Source organism: Pelodiscus sinensis, chromosome 30, assembly GCF_049634645.1.
Source record: "Pelodiscus sinensis isolate JC-2024 chromosome 30, ASM4963464v1, whole genome shotgun sequence".
Taxonomy (NCBI): domain Eukaryota; kingdom Metazoa; phylum Chordata; order Testudines; family Trionychidae; genus Pelodiscus; species Pelodiscus sinensis.
Window position 1 is genome coordinate 13198261 of NC_134740.1, and position 14889 is coordinate 13213149.

Genomic DNA, 14889 nt, shown 5'->3' on the forward strand with positions numbered 1-14889 from the left:
TGTTGCAGTGAGCAGTGTGTATATTAAGGAAAGATAACAATCATTGCCTTATGCTGGTGTAGCTTATTGCCCCAATTGGTAATACCCTACTACCTTCATAGGGGTGTCACAGGATCTGCACTGGGGCACTTTTAACAGTGCTGGTGTGATACAATTTATATGTGTACATTAGCTCTCAGGTCTTTCCTTCTCTCTCACTCAGGCCATGTCTACACTACGCGGAAAATTGCTGCTGCCACGGTCAATCTTCCAGATTTGAGTTAGTGGGTCTGGTGAAGACCCACTAAATCAAACTCAGAGGGTATACCCACAATGGTGGTACTCCTGCTCCTCATGAGGACTAAGGGAAGCAGATGGGCGTGTTTGCTCCCATTAGCCTCTCAATGTGCGGATAGCGATTTAAGATACGTCGACTCCAACTACATAATTCATCTAGCTGGAGTTGTGTATCTTAAGTCAACCTTCTGCTCCAGTGTAGGCCAGGCTTCAGTGACTTCTTTCTTCTGCTCTCCTCTCCATTTTCAGTTGACTCATTATGGCTTTCTCTTCTGCAACCGCCTCTGAGAAAAGGTTCGCATCCTTCTGTCTGATCAGTTTGGGGCTACAATTTTCAAGAGCAGTGAAGTGCCATGGCTATTTTTTTTTACCACGTATTAGCTAACTTTGTTGTGCAGGAGCTCCCGGTCTTGGTCCAGCATTCCACTGTGCTTGGCTGTGTGCAGACACAGAACAAACAGCTGTTCCTTGCTCCAAAGAGCAGAATCCATGGGATTGTTCAGGGCAGGAAATGTGAGCATGAGTGTTTGCAGGATTGGAGTGTTAGGCTGTGTCTAGACTGGCCAGTTTTTCCGGAAAATCAGCCGCTTTCTACACTGGCCACTTGAATTCCCGCAAAAGCACTGACTTCCTACTGTAAGAAATCAGTGCTTTTTGCGGATATACTATGCTGCTCCCGTTCAGGGCAAAAGTCCCTTTTCTGCAAAACTTTTGCGCAAAAGGGCCAGTGTAGACAGCTCAGATTTATTTTCCACAAAAAAGCCCCAATTGCGAAAATGGCATTGGGGGCTTTTTTGCGGAAAAGCGCATCTAGATTGACCACGGACGCTTTTCCGCAAAAAGTGTTTTTGCGGAAAAGCATCCATGCCAATCTAGACGCTTTGTTCCGAAAATGCTTTTAACGGAAAACTTTTCCATTAAAAGCATTTCCGGAAAATCATGCCAGTCTAGACGTAGCCTTAGTGTAAGACCAACGGACTGCAAGTCGATACAGAGAGACAAGCGCAAAGATACAACATGACAGCCCTGGCTGGGAAGAGTTGGGGTAGTCTTGGCGCACTAAGAGAGATTTTCATAACACCTGCCGTTGAATTATAACACCCCCCCCCCATCCAATTTTGCTCCGATCTGAAGTTCCTTTGAAGGCCGAGCTGTGGTGGATACTGTTCATTCAATATAAGACAAAGCTATGAGAACGTGAATTTGTGGATCTCAAGGATGGATGTGGCTGTGTACTCTGGTATCACAAATACAAGCTGGCTCAGCTACACAAAAGGCTCAGCTCCCTGCTGGTGAAAATCCAATGAGGTGACTGGAACAAAAGTGGTTTATGGGCTTAGGGGATTGACACAGATGTGCCATTTCAGGCAAGCGCTGGGGGGGATGGTGTAGCAGCCATGCCTACTGGAACGTGTCTTGCTTTTCTTCCCATTCTCCTGACTATCTAGGAGCGAGGGGAAAGTGCTTGGATTCTATGTGTGTCTCTCACTCTTGGCTGATGAAGGGAGGGGACAAATGAATAAATCACAGATATTAAGACAAACTATTTCCTTGTTATTTCAAAATAGCGTCAAAATACTGTCAAGCTGGAGGACTTTACTCCGACTCCTGTAACCCTCATTGTAAGAGGAATAAGGGAAGTCGGGGGAAGAGCTCTCTGTTTCAAAACAAGTGCTGGATAGACCCTCCCTATTTCGAAATAAGCTATTTCGAATAAAATACGCAATTGAAGTAGCTCAATTTGCGTAGCTTATTTTGAGGTTAGCCTTGCTGTGTAGATACATACCTAGGGTGTGTTTAGACAACAGGGTTTTGTCGACAAAACTATACCTGCGTCTACACTACTGCTGCGTTCTGTCAATGGTAAGTCGATGGAAGGCGGCAGTTTTGTCAAGGGAGGTAAATTTCATTCTACGAGGAATGATGCCTTTGTCGGCAGAGTTATGTCGACAAAAGGCAAGTGTGGATGCAGGAGAGAATTTATGTCGACAATAAAGGCCTCCAGGAAGAAGCCCTGGTGGACACTCCTAGCACAGCTTTCAACTCTATTGTTCCTGCCTGTAGCAATCTTTAAAAGGCACAGGCACCCACGATTAGCATTCTGGCAACAAGCCAGCTCCAGCCAGGACCGTGAGACCGTGCAGCTCTGTCCAGTCAGGAAACTCAGAGCCATGTCCCAGGGACAAGCCTCCCCCAAAACCCCTCTGGCCCTTCCAGGGACACATCCCCCCAGGAAGCCAGAGGCACCAAACGCCGGGCACCCTCCTGGTCTGGGCCCGAGATCAAAGCTCTGTTGGAGCTGTGGTCTGAGGAGGAGTCTCTTCAGGTCCCACAGTCCAGGCGCAGGAACGGGGACATTTACAGCAGAATGGCTGATGTCAAGGCAAGGCCACCACCCCCACACCGTACCCGAGGTCAGAGCCAAGGTGAAGGAGCTGCGGCAGGGGTACATCAGGGCCCACGAGCGCAGCTCCCGCTCTAGGGAAACGGCACATTATTGTGCCTTTTACGAGGACCTGAACTGGATCCTGGGGGCAGGGGAACCCCTGCCTCCCGAGAGGCTTGTGGAGTGTGGTGTAGAGACCCCTATGCAGCAGCGGCTGCAACTTCAGACAGACAACCAGGAGCTCCAAGAAGAGGAGGAGGAGGAGGAGGAGGAAGACAGCACCAGGAGCACCAGGAGCCAGACACCCATGCTCAGGAGGCCTCCCAAACAAATTCGGACCCCAGGGAGGGAACATCAGGTGGGTGCTGTGAGGGTCCAACACACACAGGGCAGGGCAGGCAGGAGCAAAGTAGACGGTGCGGTGCTGTGACATGTCATGCTGATCACTGCCGGGGTGGGCACACCCATGGCCGACCTCAGGGAGGGCCGTCCTACCCCTGCACCCGCATGGCTGCGAGGCACCACCTGCTCCTGCAGGCAGTGATGCCAGGTTCAGACTTGGGTTGGGGACGCTTGGATTGCCTCACAGCTGCAGGCCTCTCAGCAACCTGTGGGAACCCCAACTGTGGCCTGACACTTGTCTGTGCTGCTTGGCCACGGGGTGTGTGGAGGGGGGGCAGGATGGTGGCCTGCACACCGCCTGGGCTCCAGGGAGGCTGTCACTGCTGGCCAAGCCACACCAGGCCTTACTGAGACGCACATGAGCATCCGCTGACCCTAGGACAGGCACTGCCTGCTGAGAAGAAGGAGGGCCTCCCAGGAAAAGTGTGAGCATCCATGACTGACGACTTTTCCCTCTTGTCCGCCACTGCTGGATCAGCTGACCAGGAGGAGGGCGCCACACCCGCCCCACCACCTAGATGGCTTCAGGAAACCCGTCAGCACTGGTGCACGTACTTGGACCTGGTGCACCAGCACATCTCGGTCCTGCAAGGGATGCAGGACACATTTAACCGGAGGATGGAATCAGAGGCTGAGTGGCGCCGGCGCTTGCTGGAGGAATTTGCCCAGCAGCGCACTGATATTTGTGCTGCTATCCGGGAGGCTACGGCTTTCCCTGGTCCTGTGCCTGGTCCTGCTGCTCCTGCTCAACCTGCCCCCTTGCCTCAGCCCCTACCCCCCAACTCCTCCCCTCCTCAGCCCCTGCCCTCCCCAAACTCCTGCCCCATGGCCCAGGTACGCAGCTCCTGCCCAGCCCCCTCCCAGTGAACCAACAGTGAAATAAACTGCAAACATTTTTTCACCACCACCTGTCTCTGTTCTCAGTGTGTGATGAATGCGTACAATGTGTCAATGTGGGGCCGGGAGGCATTTTGGGGAGGAAGGCACCGGGGGGATGGGGGCAATCCCACATTTGGAAGGCCCTGGGGAAACTCATCAGCCTCCTTGGGAGAATTGCTCCCTCAGGGCTTTTCAAATGCACAAGCCCAGCTGGTGGGCTTGCCAGATGGCGGCTGTCCAGGGCTGCTCAAAGTGCCTTCCCTCCACATCAACCATGTCCGCACACAGGAAGGAAGGCCTCCCCTTTCCTCTCCACCGGGTTGTGCAGCACGCAGCATGCTGCAACCACATCGGGGATGTTGTGTTCCCCCATGTCCAGCCGAATGAGCAGGCATCTAAACCTGCCCTTCAGATGGCCAAAGGCGCACTCCACCTGGAAGTGAGCTGGATTCAGGCGGGAGTGAACCAGTTCCCTGCTCGCATCCAGGGGGCTGTTGTAGGGCTTCATGAGCCAGGGCACAAGGGGGTATGCCGTGCCGGCCACGATGCATGTAGGCATCTGCACATCCCCGACTGCATGGTTCCTCTCCAGGAAAAATGCCCCAGCTTGCAGCCTTTGGTATAGGTATGAGTTCCGGAATATGCGGGCATCATGTGCCCGGCCTGACCACCCGACACAAATGTCAGTGAATTGTCCCCGATGGTCGACCAGGACCTGCAGCACCAGTGAGAAGTATCCCTTTCTATTAATATACTGTGCTGCTCGATGGGTCCTCGCCTGCCCAGGGCAGCTCAGGCTCCATGGCCAAAAACACAGTGCAAAGCACAAAAACAAAACCTGAAAATAAACGTCTGTGGTGTCCGAAGAAGCAGGGCAACCAGAGCAAGAACTGCAGCAGCTTTGCTTTCCCTTGAGGAGGTAGGCAAGCCAGAAGCAGGAGCAGAGCAATGGCTGTCCAGGAGGTTCCCTTGAAGCACGCGTCTCTGTAAAGAGCATGTAGCAGCGCCTTGACTTTAAGGCTGCCCCTGTGACCTGCCAGAAGCACTTCCGGGTGCCTCCTTTTGTCGACAGAGCATCCATCAGTCTGTACGCTCTTTGTCGACAAAGCGGATCGATTTTTCGATCCACGTAATGCAGGCTAGACTCTCTTTGTCAACAAAGGCTTTGTCAACAGTATCTGTCGACAAAAACCTGTAGTCTAGACGTACCCCTAGTGAAATAGATATCACATTGGTTCCTTTTTTTAATGTTCTAGTACATCTACTCAGCTAAAACATCCGATAAAGAGAGATTTCCACTGAGATCAAAAGTTCTGTGTGTTTTTATTTCCTTGGAAAGGAGACATTCCCTTTTTTCTCTTTCTTTGTCTTTTGGGTCTGTCGTTCTCCTGTTTCCATTAATTTTCCTCTTTCGCTCAGTGCTTTCCCATGAGTTCACTTTTAAATTAATAAGATGGCTCTGGACTGTTGTTTTCCTTTCTCCAAATAAATATGAATGTTCTTTTGGGCAATGATTTGAATTTACAACCTACAGAAATACCGACAGAGATGACATCATCTCATAGGAAGGAGAATCTTCCAGCCAGGAGAGCATTAACTCTGGGGAAGGGACGATCATGAAAGAACACCAAGAAATGGCGCAGTATTCAGACATCCAGGTCAGAACCCAAACTCAGTTTTAATGGATAATAGAGAACTATCAATAAGACTCTTCGGTCAATCCATGAAGAATGGAAGTGAAGAAAGACACAGCTTCCCCACCACCATTCTTCATAGAGATCATATATTTTGTAACGTAACTAAGATGCATTTTCTGCAAGATGGGTCATTGGAGGTGTCAGTTGAAAAGTCGTGATTTGCTGCCTCTGATTATCCTATTGTATGAATGTCTCAGATCTCTATCTAAAGATAAGAATATTGACTCGACATCTGGGTTTCCAACACAGTCACACCTGAGCAATTCCCACGTGGCAAGATGTTGCAGTTGATACAGTTGTTTGTGAAGGGCCTATTTGGGTAATGAGCCGGTAAGGGCAAAATAGCCCTTAGGAGACGTTCATCTCCCACCTGCTGAGCCTTGATGAGAACACTCCCAAGAGACTATAACTTATGGCTGTTGGGAATTTCCCAATGGCTGTTGTTGACCAAGCCCCGTGTCTCTAGACTCTGTCTGGGGATGTCTGTGTTTTTCCACCCACTTTTTTTTTCAGAATCAAGTTTTCAGACAAAGGGTCCTTGCCCTTTGTCAAAATTATATAAGGCTGGGTGTGATCGCTTCAATTCTTCATCACGCCACATACAAGAGGACTACTGGAAAAACATGAGGAACAAAGACCGAAGCTGAGGAAAGGCCGGACACAGGGTTTGCCGGGCAGTTTACGGGAACTCAGCCTTCACCAGGCATGCAGCCTGTGCCGTGAGAATCTGCTTGTTTGCCAGTATCATCAGCCAGGGTGAGAAATTACCCCTGTATTACCAATCTAACCGCTGTGTAGTGCCCAGTTTGTAGTGCTGTGTATCTGCTCTGCTTCCTAACCCTTATTAACACTTCTGCAGCAAAGAAATTTGTTCCTCGTTTACTCTGCACCCGTCTGCCTCATAGTGATGTGTCTGGGGTAAAAAAATTCACAGCGTAGTTGGTTAGCACATGGGTGCATGTTCCCCGCCACAAAGAGGGAACAGAGAATTGTAATAAAATTTTTCTGCTCAGTGGTTCGACCCGGCAGAACAGTGTCACTCTGGGACTCTAAGCTGTGGTTGTAAATCTTGACTGTAACGTCTCTATTGCTGCTCCTCCGAGAGCCTGCATATACCTGCAGCAGTGCTATCTGTGTGAATGCAAGGAGCACGGTCAGCAGCTTCCAAGAGGGAGCCAGACTGTTATTTTTGGAGGTATCCGTGGAACCCCCGTTCTAGTTAATACAACTGGGGGACCCAGCACAACTGGGATAGAGGAAAATATGCATAAGAAAAAGTCATGAATGGTTCCCAGATTTAGAACACAAAAACGGCCGTACTAGGTCAGACCAAAGGTCTATCCAGCTGTGTGTCATGCCTTCCAACAATGGCCAATGCCAGGTGTCCCTCCTCGTATTTCTGTACCATGCTATTGTTGTTTTATAGCAATGAACTTGTCTGACACTCGTTATCTGGTCTCTTTATAAAGAGCCAAAGTGGGAGAAGCAAGTACCAGACCAAAACCTATAAGACAAGCACCTCCAAAGAACAAAATTTCACAGACTGTGTGTGTGATGCAAGAAATAACAACGACGCTGCATCCATATGCGGGGAGGTGAGCGTGGAAGAGTTTGTGAGGGGGCATCAGTCCGAGGCAGAGACAAAATCTGTGTACACATGTGAAAAAACACTCCACAGAAACTGTGTGTGTGTGTAGGAGTGTGTGAGAGAGTGTGTGTGTGTGCTGGTGGCTGAGGAAGTCGATAAGAACACCGACTCTGTGGGCAGGAGCAGCGCGGCGTCCTTCGAGCATGGCCGTGCCACTTAGCGGGATCCCAGCCTCACTGTGTGGCAGAAAGAGACCTTCACTCTTCCACTGAAGACCAGAAAATTGGGTGAGAGTAAGACCATCTCTCATCAAAGCAGGGATTTCAGAGGAGCATCGAAAGGTGACGGTCTCTACTCCTCTGATTTTGGAAGGGAGCGGGGAACCTAGTTCCCTTGGGTTCCTTCCAAAATCCCAGCCAACGTCACCCAGGGGGTTGAGACTTTATTCGCGTCTAGATTGGCATGATTTTCCGGAAATGCTTTTAACATTTCCGCCGCTTTTTTTCTGGCTTGGGGAAAAGCCGGAAAAAAGCATCTAGACTGTCCCGATCTTCTGGAATAAAGCCCTATTCCGGAGGATCTCTTATCCCTACTGGCTGTGTCTACACTGGGCCACTTATTCCAGAAAAGCAGCCGCTTTTCCGGAATAAGCTGCGAGCTGTCTACACTGGCCCCTTGAATTTCCGGAAAAGCAATGACGATTTACTGTAAGAAATCAGCTGCTTTTCCAGAAAAACTATGCTGCTCCCGCTCGGGCAAAAGTCCTTTTTCCGGAAAACTGTTCCAGAAAAGGGCCAGTGTAGACAGCACAGTAGCCTTTTCCGGAAAAAAGTCTACATCGCAAAAATGACAATCAGGGCTTTTTTCCAGAAAAGCGAGTCTACATTGGCCACAGACGCTTTTCCGGAAAAGCAGCCTGCCAGTGTAGACGCTCTTTTTCCAGAAATACTTAAAACGGAAAACTGTTCCGTTTTAAGCATTTCCAGAAAAAGGTGCCAATGTAGATGTAGCCACTTTGAAGTAGGAATAAGAGATCCTCCAGAATAGGGCTTTATTCCGGAGGATCGGGCCAGTCTAGATGCTTTTTTCCGGCTTTTCCCCAAGCCGTAAAAAAAGCGGTGGACATGTTTATTTAAATCCCGCGGGGGATATTTAAATCCCCCGCGGATTTCCCTATTCCCACTTTCAAAATTAGCATGCCCCTTCCGAAGAAGGGGCCAGTGTAGACGTAGCCAAAGTGTAAGTAGGGCAAAGTTTAGTTAGGCCATCAGGTTTTATTGTTTTTTGGGCTGGGCATTTGGAAGTGATGTCTGTGCTGTTAAAAGTGTTTTTCTCTCTCTCTCTCTCTCTTGTAATGAAGCTTTCTAACCCAGGGAATTTTCTCTGAGTATTTCAACTGGTGGCTCTTATCATCTAGCCACCTCAACTATGCTTGCAACGGTAGATTGGTTTTGATACTAAAAGTTTGTTTTCTTTTTCATATTAATCAGTATTGGTTCTTTCTTGTGCCCTAGAAGAACTGTCTCTCTGTCAGCTATCACAGATTGCAGCTTGTTTTGTCTTTTTTTGGGGAAAAAGAGCTTGGGGTACCCCTGAGGTATTAGGAAGGAGGTTTCCCAAGTGATCTCTTCCCTGGTTTTCTTGGAATACTTGGATGGTGGCAGCTGATATTCCCCAAAAATCTGGGTATTAGGATTCTGTGTGTGTGTGGGGGGGGGGGGGGGTTGTACCCAAAGCCTGGAGAGATGTGATTTTGGGGTGCTTTTGCGGAGCCCCACTTCTGCATTTGTTGCGTCAGAGTCGGGAACAGCCTTGACATCTGCTGAGAAATCTCTCCAGGGATGGAGATTCCACAACCCCCCTAGACTATTTATTCCTAACTGTCTTCCTGACAGTTAGGAAGTTTTTCCTGATGTCCAACCAAAACCTCCCTTGCTGCAGTTGAAGCTCATTGCATCTTGTCCTGTCCTCAGAGGCCAAGGAGAACAATATTTCTCCCTCCACCTTGTAACACCCTTTTAGGTACTTGAAAACCGCTATCATGTCCTCTCTTGGTCTTCTCCTTTCCAAACTAAACAAGCCCAATTCCTTCAGCCTTCCCTCATAGCTCGTACTTATTAGACCTTTCATCATTCTTCTTGCTTTTCCATGAAACTTCTTCAATTTCTCCACATCTTTTCTGAAATGTGGTGCCCAGAAATGGGCACAATACTCCAACTGAGGCCATGATTATGGTCACTTGATTCTGGGACTCAGCCAGTAAGTTGTAGATTTCCTCTGTAAATCGACAGCTCAATTTTTTCCTTCTGCAGAGTTCTGGTGGCATAGGGTTAGCCTATCCAGATGTCGACTGACTGCACAAACAGATTCCATGCGCTCCATCAATATTTCATGGCTTTCTTTTTTCTAGATGCCTATTATGGGGGAAGAGGAAGGAAGAAACCAAACGTTCATCCTCGAATTCATCCTCTTAGGGTTTGGGGAGGCCCCTGAAATGCAACCCCTCCTCTTCCTTGTCTTCCTCATGATCTACCTTATGACATTGGCTGGGAACCTCCTTATTATTGCGCTAGTTGTCACGGATCAACAACTTCACAGCCCCATGTACTATTTACTGTGGAATTTGGCCTTCTTAGAAACTTGTTTGTCCTCCACCATCCTGCTCCAGCTGCTGGCCAGCCTCCAGACGGGGGACAGAACCATCTCCGTGAAGGCCTGCCTGGTGCAATCATATTTCTTTGGTGTCATGTCTGCTACTCAACCTCTGCTACTGACGGTCATGTCCTACGATCGGTATTTAGCGATCTGCCACCCCCTCCGTTACACTGCCCTGATGAATGGCTCCATTTGCATCCAAATGGTGTCAGGGTCCTGGATATGCAGCTTTCTGGCTTCTGCCATAATAGATATTTTCTACCTCCAACTCAAGTTCTGCCATGGCAAAGAAATTGACAATTTTTTTTGTGATTTTACACCCGTGCTAAAGCTGTCCTGTGATGACACCCAGTTAGTCCAGCTGGTGGCATTTATTATCGCTGTCCTGTGCACTCTTGTGCCCATGCTACTGACCCTGGTGTCCTACATTTGTATCATCACCGCCATCTTGAGAATCCCGTCCACGACCGGGAAGTTAAAGGCCTTCTCCACCTGCTCCTCCCACCTCATTGTGCTGACCGTTTACTATGTGATGTCAATTTCTGTCTATGTGGTTCCAATTGTCAGCACTGCCGCCATACCCAAAAAAATATTCTCTTTCATCTGCACAGTCCTGCCTCCTATGGTCAACCCGGTCATCTACTGCCTGAGAAACAAGGACGTCAAAGTGTCCCTGAGAAAAGCTTTTCTGAAACTGATGAGGCAATGAAACTGGGAATGAGGGTGGATAGGAGATTGGAGTGTATAGACTGCAAGGTTTTGTCGACAAAACTATACCTGCGTCTACATGACCACTGAGTTCTCTTGAAAGTAAGTTGGCAGAATGCAGCAGTTTTGTCAACGGTGGTAAACCTCATTCTGCAAGGAATAATGCCCTTTTTCGACAGAGTTCTGTCAAAAAAGGGCGCTATTGCATCCACACTGGGCTTTTTCAAAAGAGAGCGTCTAGACTTTGGGTCGAAAAAGCGGCTTGCTTTGTCAACAGAACTGCCTGTAGTGTAGATGCTGTTTGTCGACAAAAGCTTTGTCAACAGCATCTGTTGACAAAGCCTCTGTCGACAAAAGCCTGTAGTCTAGATGTACCCTTAGGCGTCAACCATTTGTATCCTTGAGGACAAAATTACCCCTTAGGATATGTCTACACTTTTTTGACGTGACATTGGAGATGTCCTTTGAAAAATGATTATTTGCAGAATCTGATTGTTCTCTGTGTAGCCCAACTCCCAGTGGGCTTCAGCAGCAGTCCTGGGAACGACAAACCCCAGCACGTTGGGAGAGCTGCCTGGTTTCTGCCAGGGTGTGCCCTCTGACCCCGGCAGGGTCTCAGAAGGGACTGTGCGAGAACACGGACTGCATGCCGAGAGGAGGGGCTGCTGAACTGCGATCGTGTTCTGTATTTGTTACAGAATAAAGCTTGTTCCTGGTGCTTTGTCTGAGTGGGTCTGGTCTGAGGTGCACACACACCCATTCACAGTACACAAGGCAGAGCACACCAAGCAGCCTCAGGCCTAGCCTCCCACGGTGGGGTAAGAAGTGACAAGGCTTCCCCTATGCTGAATAACCTCACACTGGGCCAGCCAACAGGAGGGGTTCCATGTGTATGTGCAGGTATCATGTTCATCTCCAAAAGTGGGACTCTTGGCTATGGGTCAGATGGAGTTACACCTGAGGAACTCTGACCAGGCAAGACACTTGTAGTTGTAGCCTGGGAAGGAGTTTTGTGAAATGTGGATGGGTAAAGCTGGCCAATCTGATCAGAAATGATCTAAGTTCGTCCTCTATCCCAGATTACAATTCCGTGGAACCACAAGGCTCCCCCTCTTGAGCGTCAACAGGCGACAGACAGCAACCACACCTTAACTCAGAAAACGAAATGGAAAACAGGTTTATTGCTAATGGAATAATGATTATGATCACCACAGCACAAACTACAGTAAGAACCCAAATCACTTGAATTCCTTCTGAAGATGCCAATAACACAATTAACTCCCAACTTACCTAAGAGTACAAAGAGAAATAATAATAATAAGAGTACTACTAATTCCTACACACACAAGGATCCCAAGGTTGGATGGAGAAGGGGGGCTTCCCTTCCCCTGGAAGACATGGGAGCAAGTGTTAGTAGGAGTTCTAAAAGCAGACTTAAGCAAGAAAGGGAAAGCAACCCGTTACCAAAGAGAGGAATAGAGATAAATCCTAAGCTTTCTCTGACCTTATACTCACACGTCTTAGGAGGGACTGCTCTCTCCACTACGTGCCAGATTACAGCAGCCTCAATCTCCCAAATCACTAGGTCTACATACGTCTTTTGGGCACCAAAGCATTCCAGATAAACCACCCCTTTTCCATAACTGGGCCTAACACCCTGAAATTTCTGAGGGTACCATTTTTGATTGGAAGAAGTCTTTGGGTATCTTATGAATATTCATTATGGGTGCCTGATGACTTTTTGGACGCTGTCCCTATACCACACAGAAAGGGTGAGAAGCTATACGGAAACCATGGTCTAACAGTCTCCATCTGCTTGCGATTGCACAAAGAGACTGAAACATTCGTAACTCTCACGTTAGCAGATTTATACCATAAATTCCGGGTAAGGTTCAAAAATAAACTTACACCGACTGCAAACTCTTACTTCACCCCTTTATGGAAAATAACAGACACAAGGCATAGAGTACCCCACTTATATGTTATTGCCATCGGCCATCTTACAGAACCTGAATTCTGTAGGCCCCTTGCGCTACCAGCATATTTCACATCTATATTAAAGAAAAATAAGGATAACATAAAACCATTATTGAACTCAAGTGAATATTATATTAATAGGCCAAAATGAGGGAAATAATGGTTAATAGGCTACATGGTCCAGAGAGCTGGTTGTGAAGGAACTGTCCAGGGTGATGAGCCATTAGGGAAAAGAATATACCTGAGGAGAAATGTATCTCCCACCTGTGGAGTCTTCCTGAAGATATACCAGAGAGTCTGCAATTAATGGTCGCTGGGGCTCTGCTAGGGCAGTGTCTTTGCAAAGTCTCTGGTTTTCCACTCACTTGTCTGGGAAGCAACGATTGAATCCTAGAATCCTAGAGCTGAAAGAGGCCTCAGGAGTCATCGAGTCCAGCCCCCAACCCCAACTCAATCATCCCAGCCAGGGCTTTGTCAAGCTGGGACTTAAAAACCACTAGAGATGGACATTCCACCCCCTCCATTCTAGTGTACTAAGTTTGAGACAAAAGCTAAATATATGTAGGGTGGGGAGGGATCTTGTCAATTCTTCTCTGCTCCCCACACAGGCGGACTCCTGGGTAGACCCGAGGAAGACAGATGGAACTAGAGAAATGCTGCATCCAGGTTAACGCAATGTCTACCCAAGAAACCTCAGGAGCAAGGCAAATGTAACCTCACAAACCTGCCATTTCGCTTGTATCACCAGTCAGGGTAAAAACTGCTTCTGCCCCGTCATTCCAACAGCGTATGAAGTTCAATTTGCTTATTGGTGTATTTGCTGGTAATATGCTTGGATCTGTTTCCCATCCCATAAACCCCTTAAAATCTATGGCTGTGTCTACACTGGAATACTTGAAAGTAGGAATAAGGGATCTTCCAGAAAAGGGCTTATCTTCCGCAAGATCACGTCTAGACTGGCGCTTTTCTCCGGCAAAACCCCGAGCTGGAAAAAAGCGGCAGCCACGTTCATGCAAATGCCGCGGGGGATATTTAAATCCCCCACGGCATTTGCAATTCTGAAGTGTCTCATTAGCATCCCTTTTACGGAAAAGGGTGCCAGTGTAGACACAGCCTATGTGTGTTTCCAGTTTCACCTAAACCAGTGCACCCTGAAGTTAACGGTGTGAGGATCCAATCTTGCTTAGCAAAAGTGTGCAAGTTCCTCTCCACTTTGAGGGGGGGGATAAAACAGGTAACAAAATCCTTTTACACGGTGTACTGACCAGGGTTAGGTTTTGAGTATTTTCTCCTTCTTCCCTTCCTTCCTCCCTTAATTCCTATTTCCTTCCTTTCTTCCTTCCACTCTATCATTTAGCATTCATCTTTTATATATTTACTACATACTACTTTATAAAAGCTTGATATTATAAAAAAAATAAAAAATCATGAAAAGTGGTCTTTTTTTCCAGATATATGTAAACTACTCTGCATGAGTCATCTGCATATAAATGCTCATTGCAACATTTGGCAAGGGGTTGAAATATCTGGTGAGTGCTCCTGTGTCTTTTCCACTCCAAAAGTCTCAGTTTTCTATCTACTGTTATGAATATTGACTCGACATCTGGGTTCCAAACTCAGTCACACCTGAGCAATTCCCACATGGCAAGATATTGAAGTTGACACAGTTGTTTGTGAACGGCCTATTTCAGGTAGCCCTTAGGAGACACTCATCTCTCACCATCTGAGTCTCGGTGAGAACACTCCCGAGAGCCTGTAACTAAAGGTTGCTGGGATTTTCCAAGGGTGGTGATCAGGCCCCGTGTTTCTTGACTCTGTCTGGGGATGTCTGTATTTTTCCACCAACTTTTTTTTCAGAATCAGGTTTTCAGACAAAGGGTTCCTGCCCTGTGTCAAAGCTATATAAGGCTGGGCATGATCTCTTCAATTCCTCGTCACGCCACACACTAGAGGACTCCTGGAAAAACGTGACGAACAAAAGCCGAAAGGGGGGAAGTGCTGGTCACAGGGTTTGCTGGGCAGTTTATGGAAACCCAGCCTTCACTGCGAATGCAGCTTGTGCTGTGAGAATCTGCCATTGGACCGATATCATCAGTCAGGGTGAGAAACTGCTACCGTATGACCAATCTAACCACTGTGTAATGCCCAGTTTGCAGTTTGGGGTATTTGCTGCTAATCATCTCTGCTCTGTTTCCTAACCTTTATCATCACTTCTGCAGCAAATACATTTATTTCTAGCTTACCCTGCACCAGCCTGCTTCATAGGGATGTGTCTGGGGGGAAAAAAATCACAGTGTGGTTTTTTAGCGCAGGGTGCATAT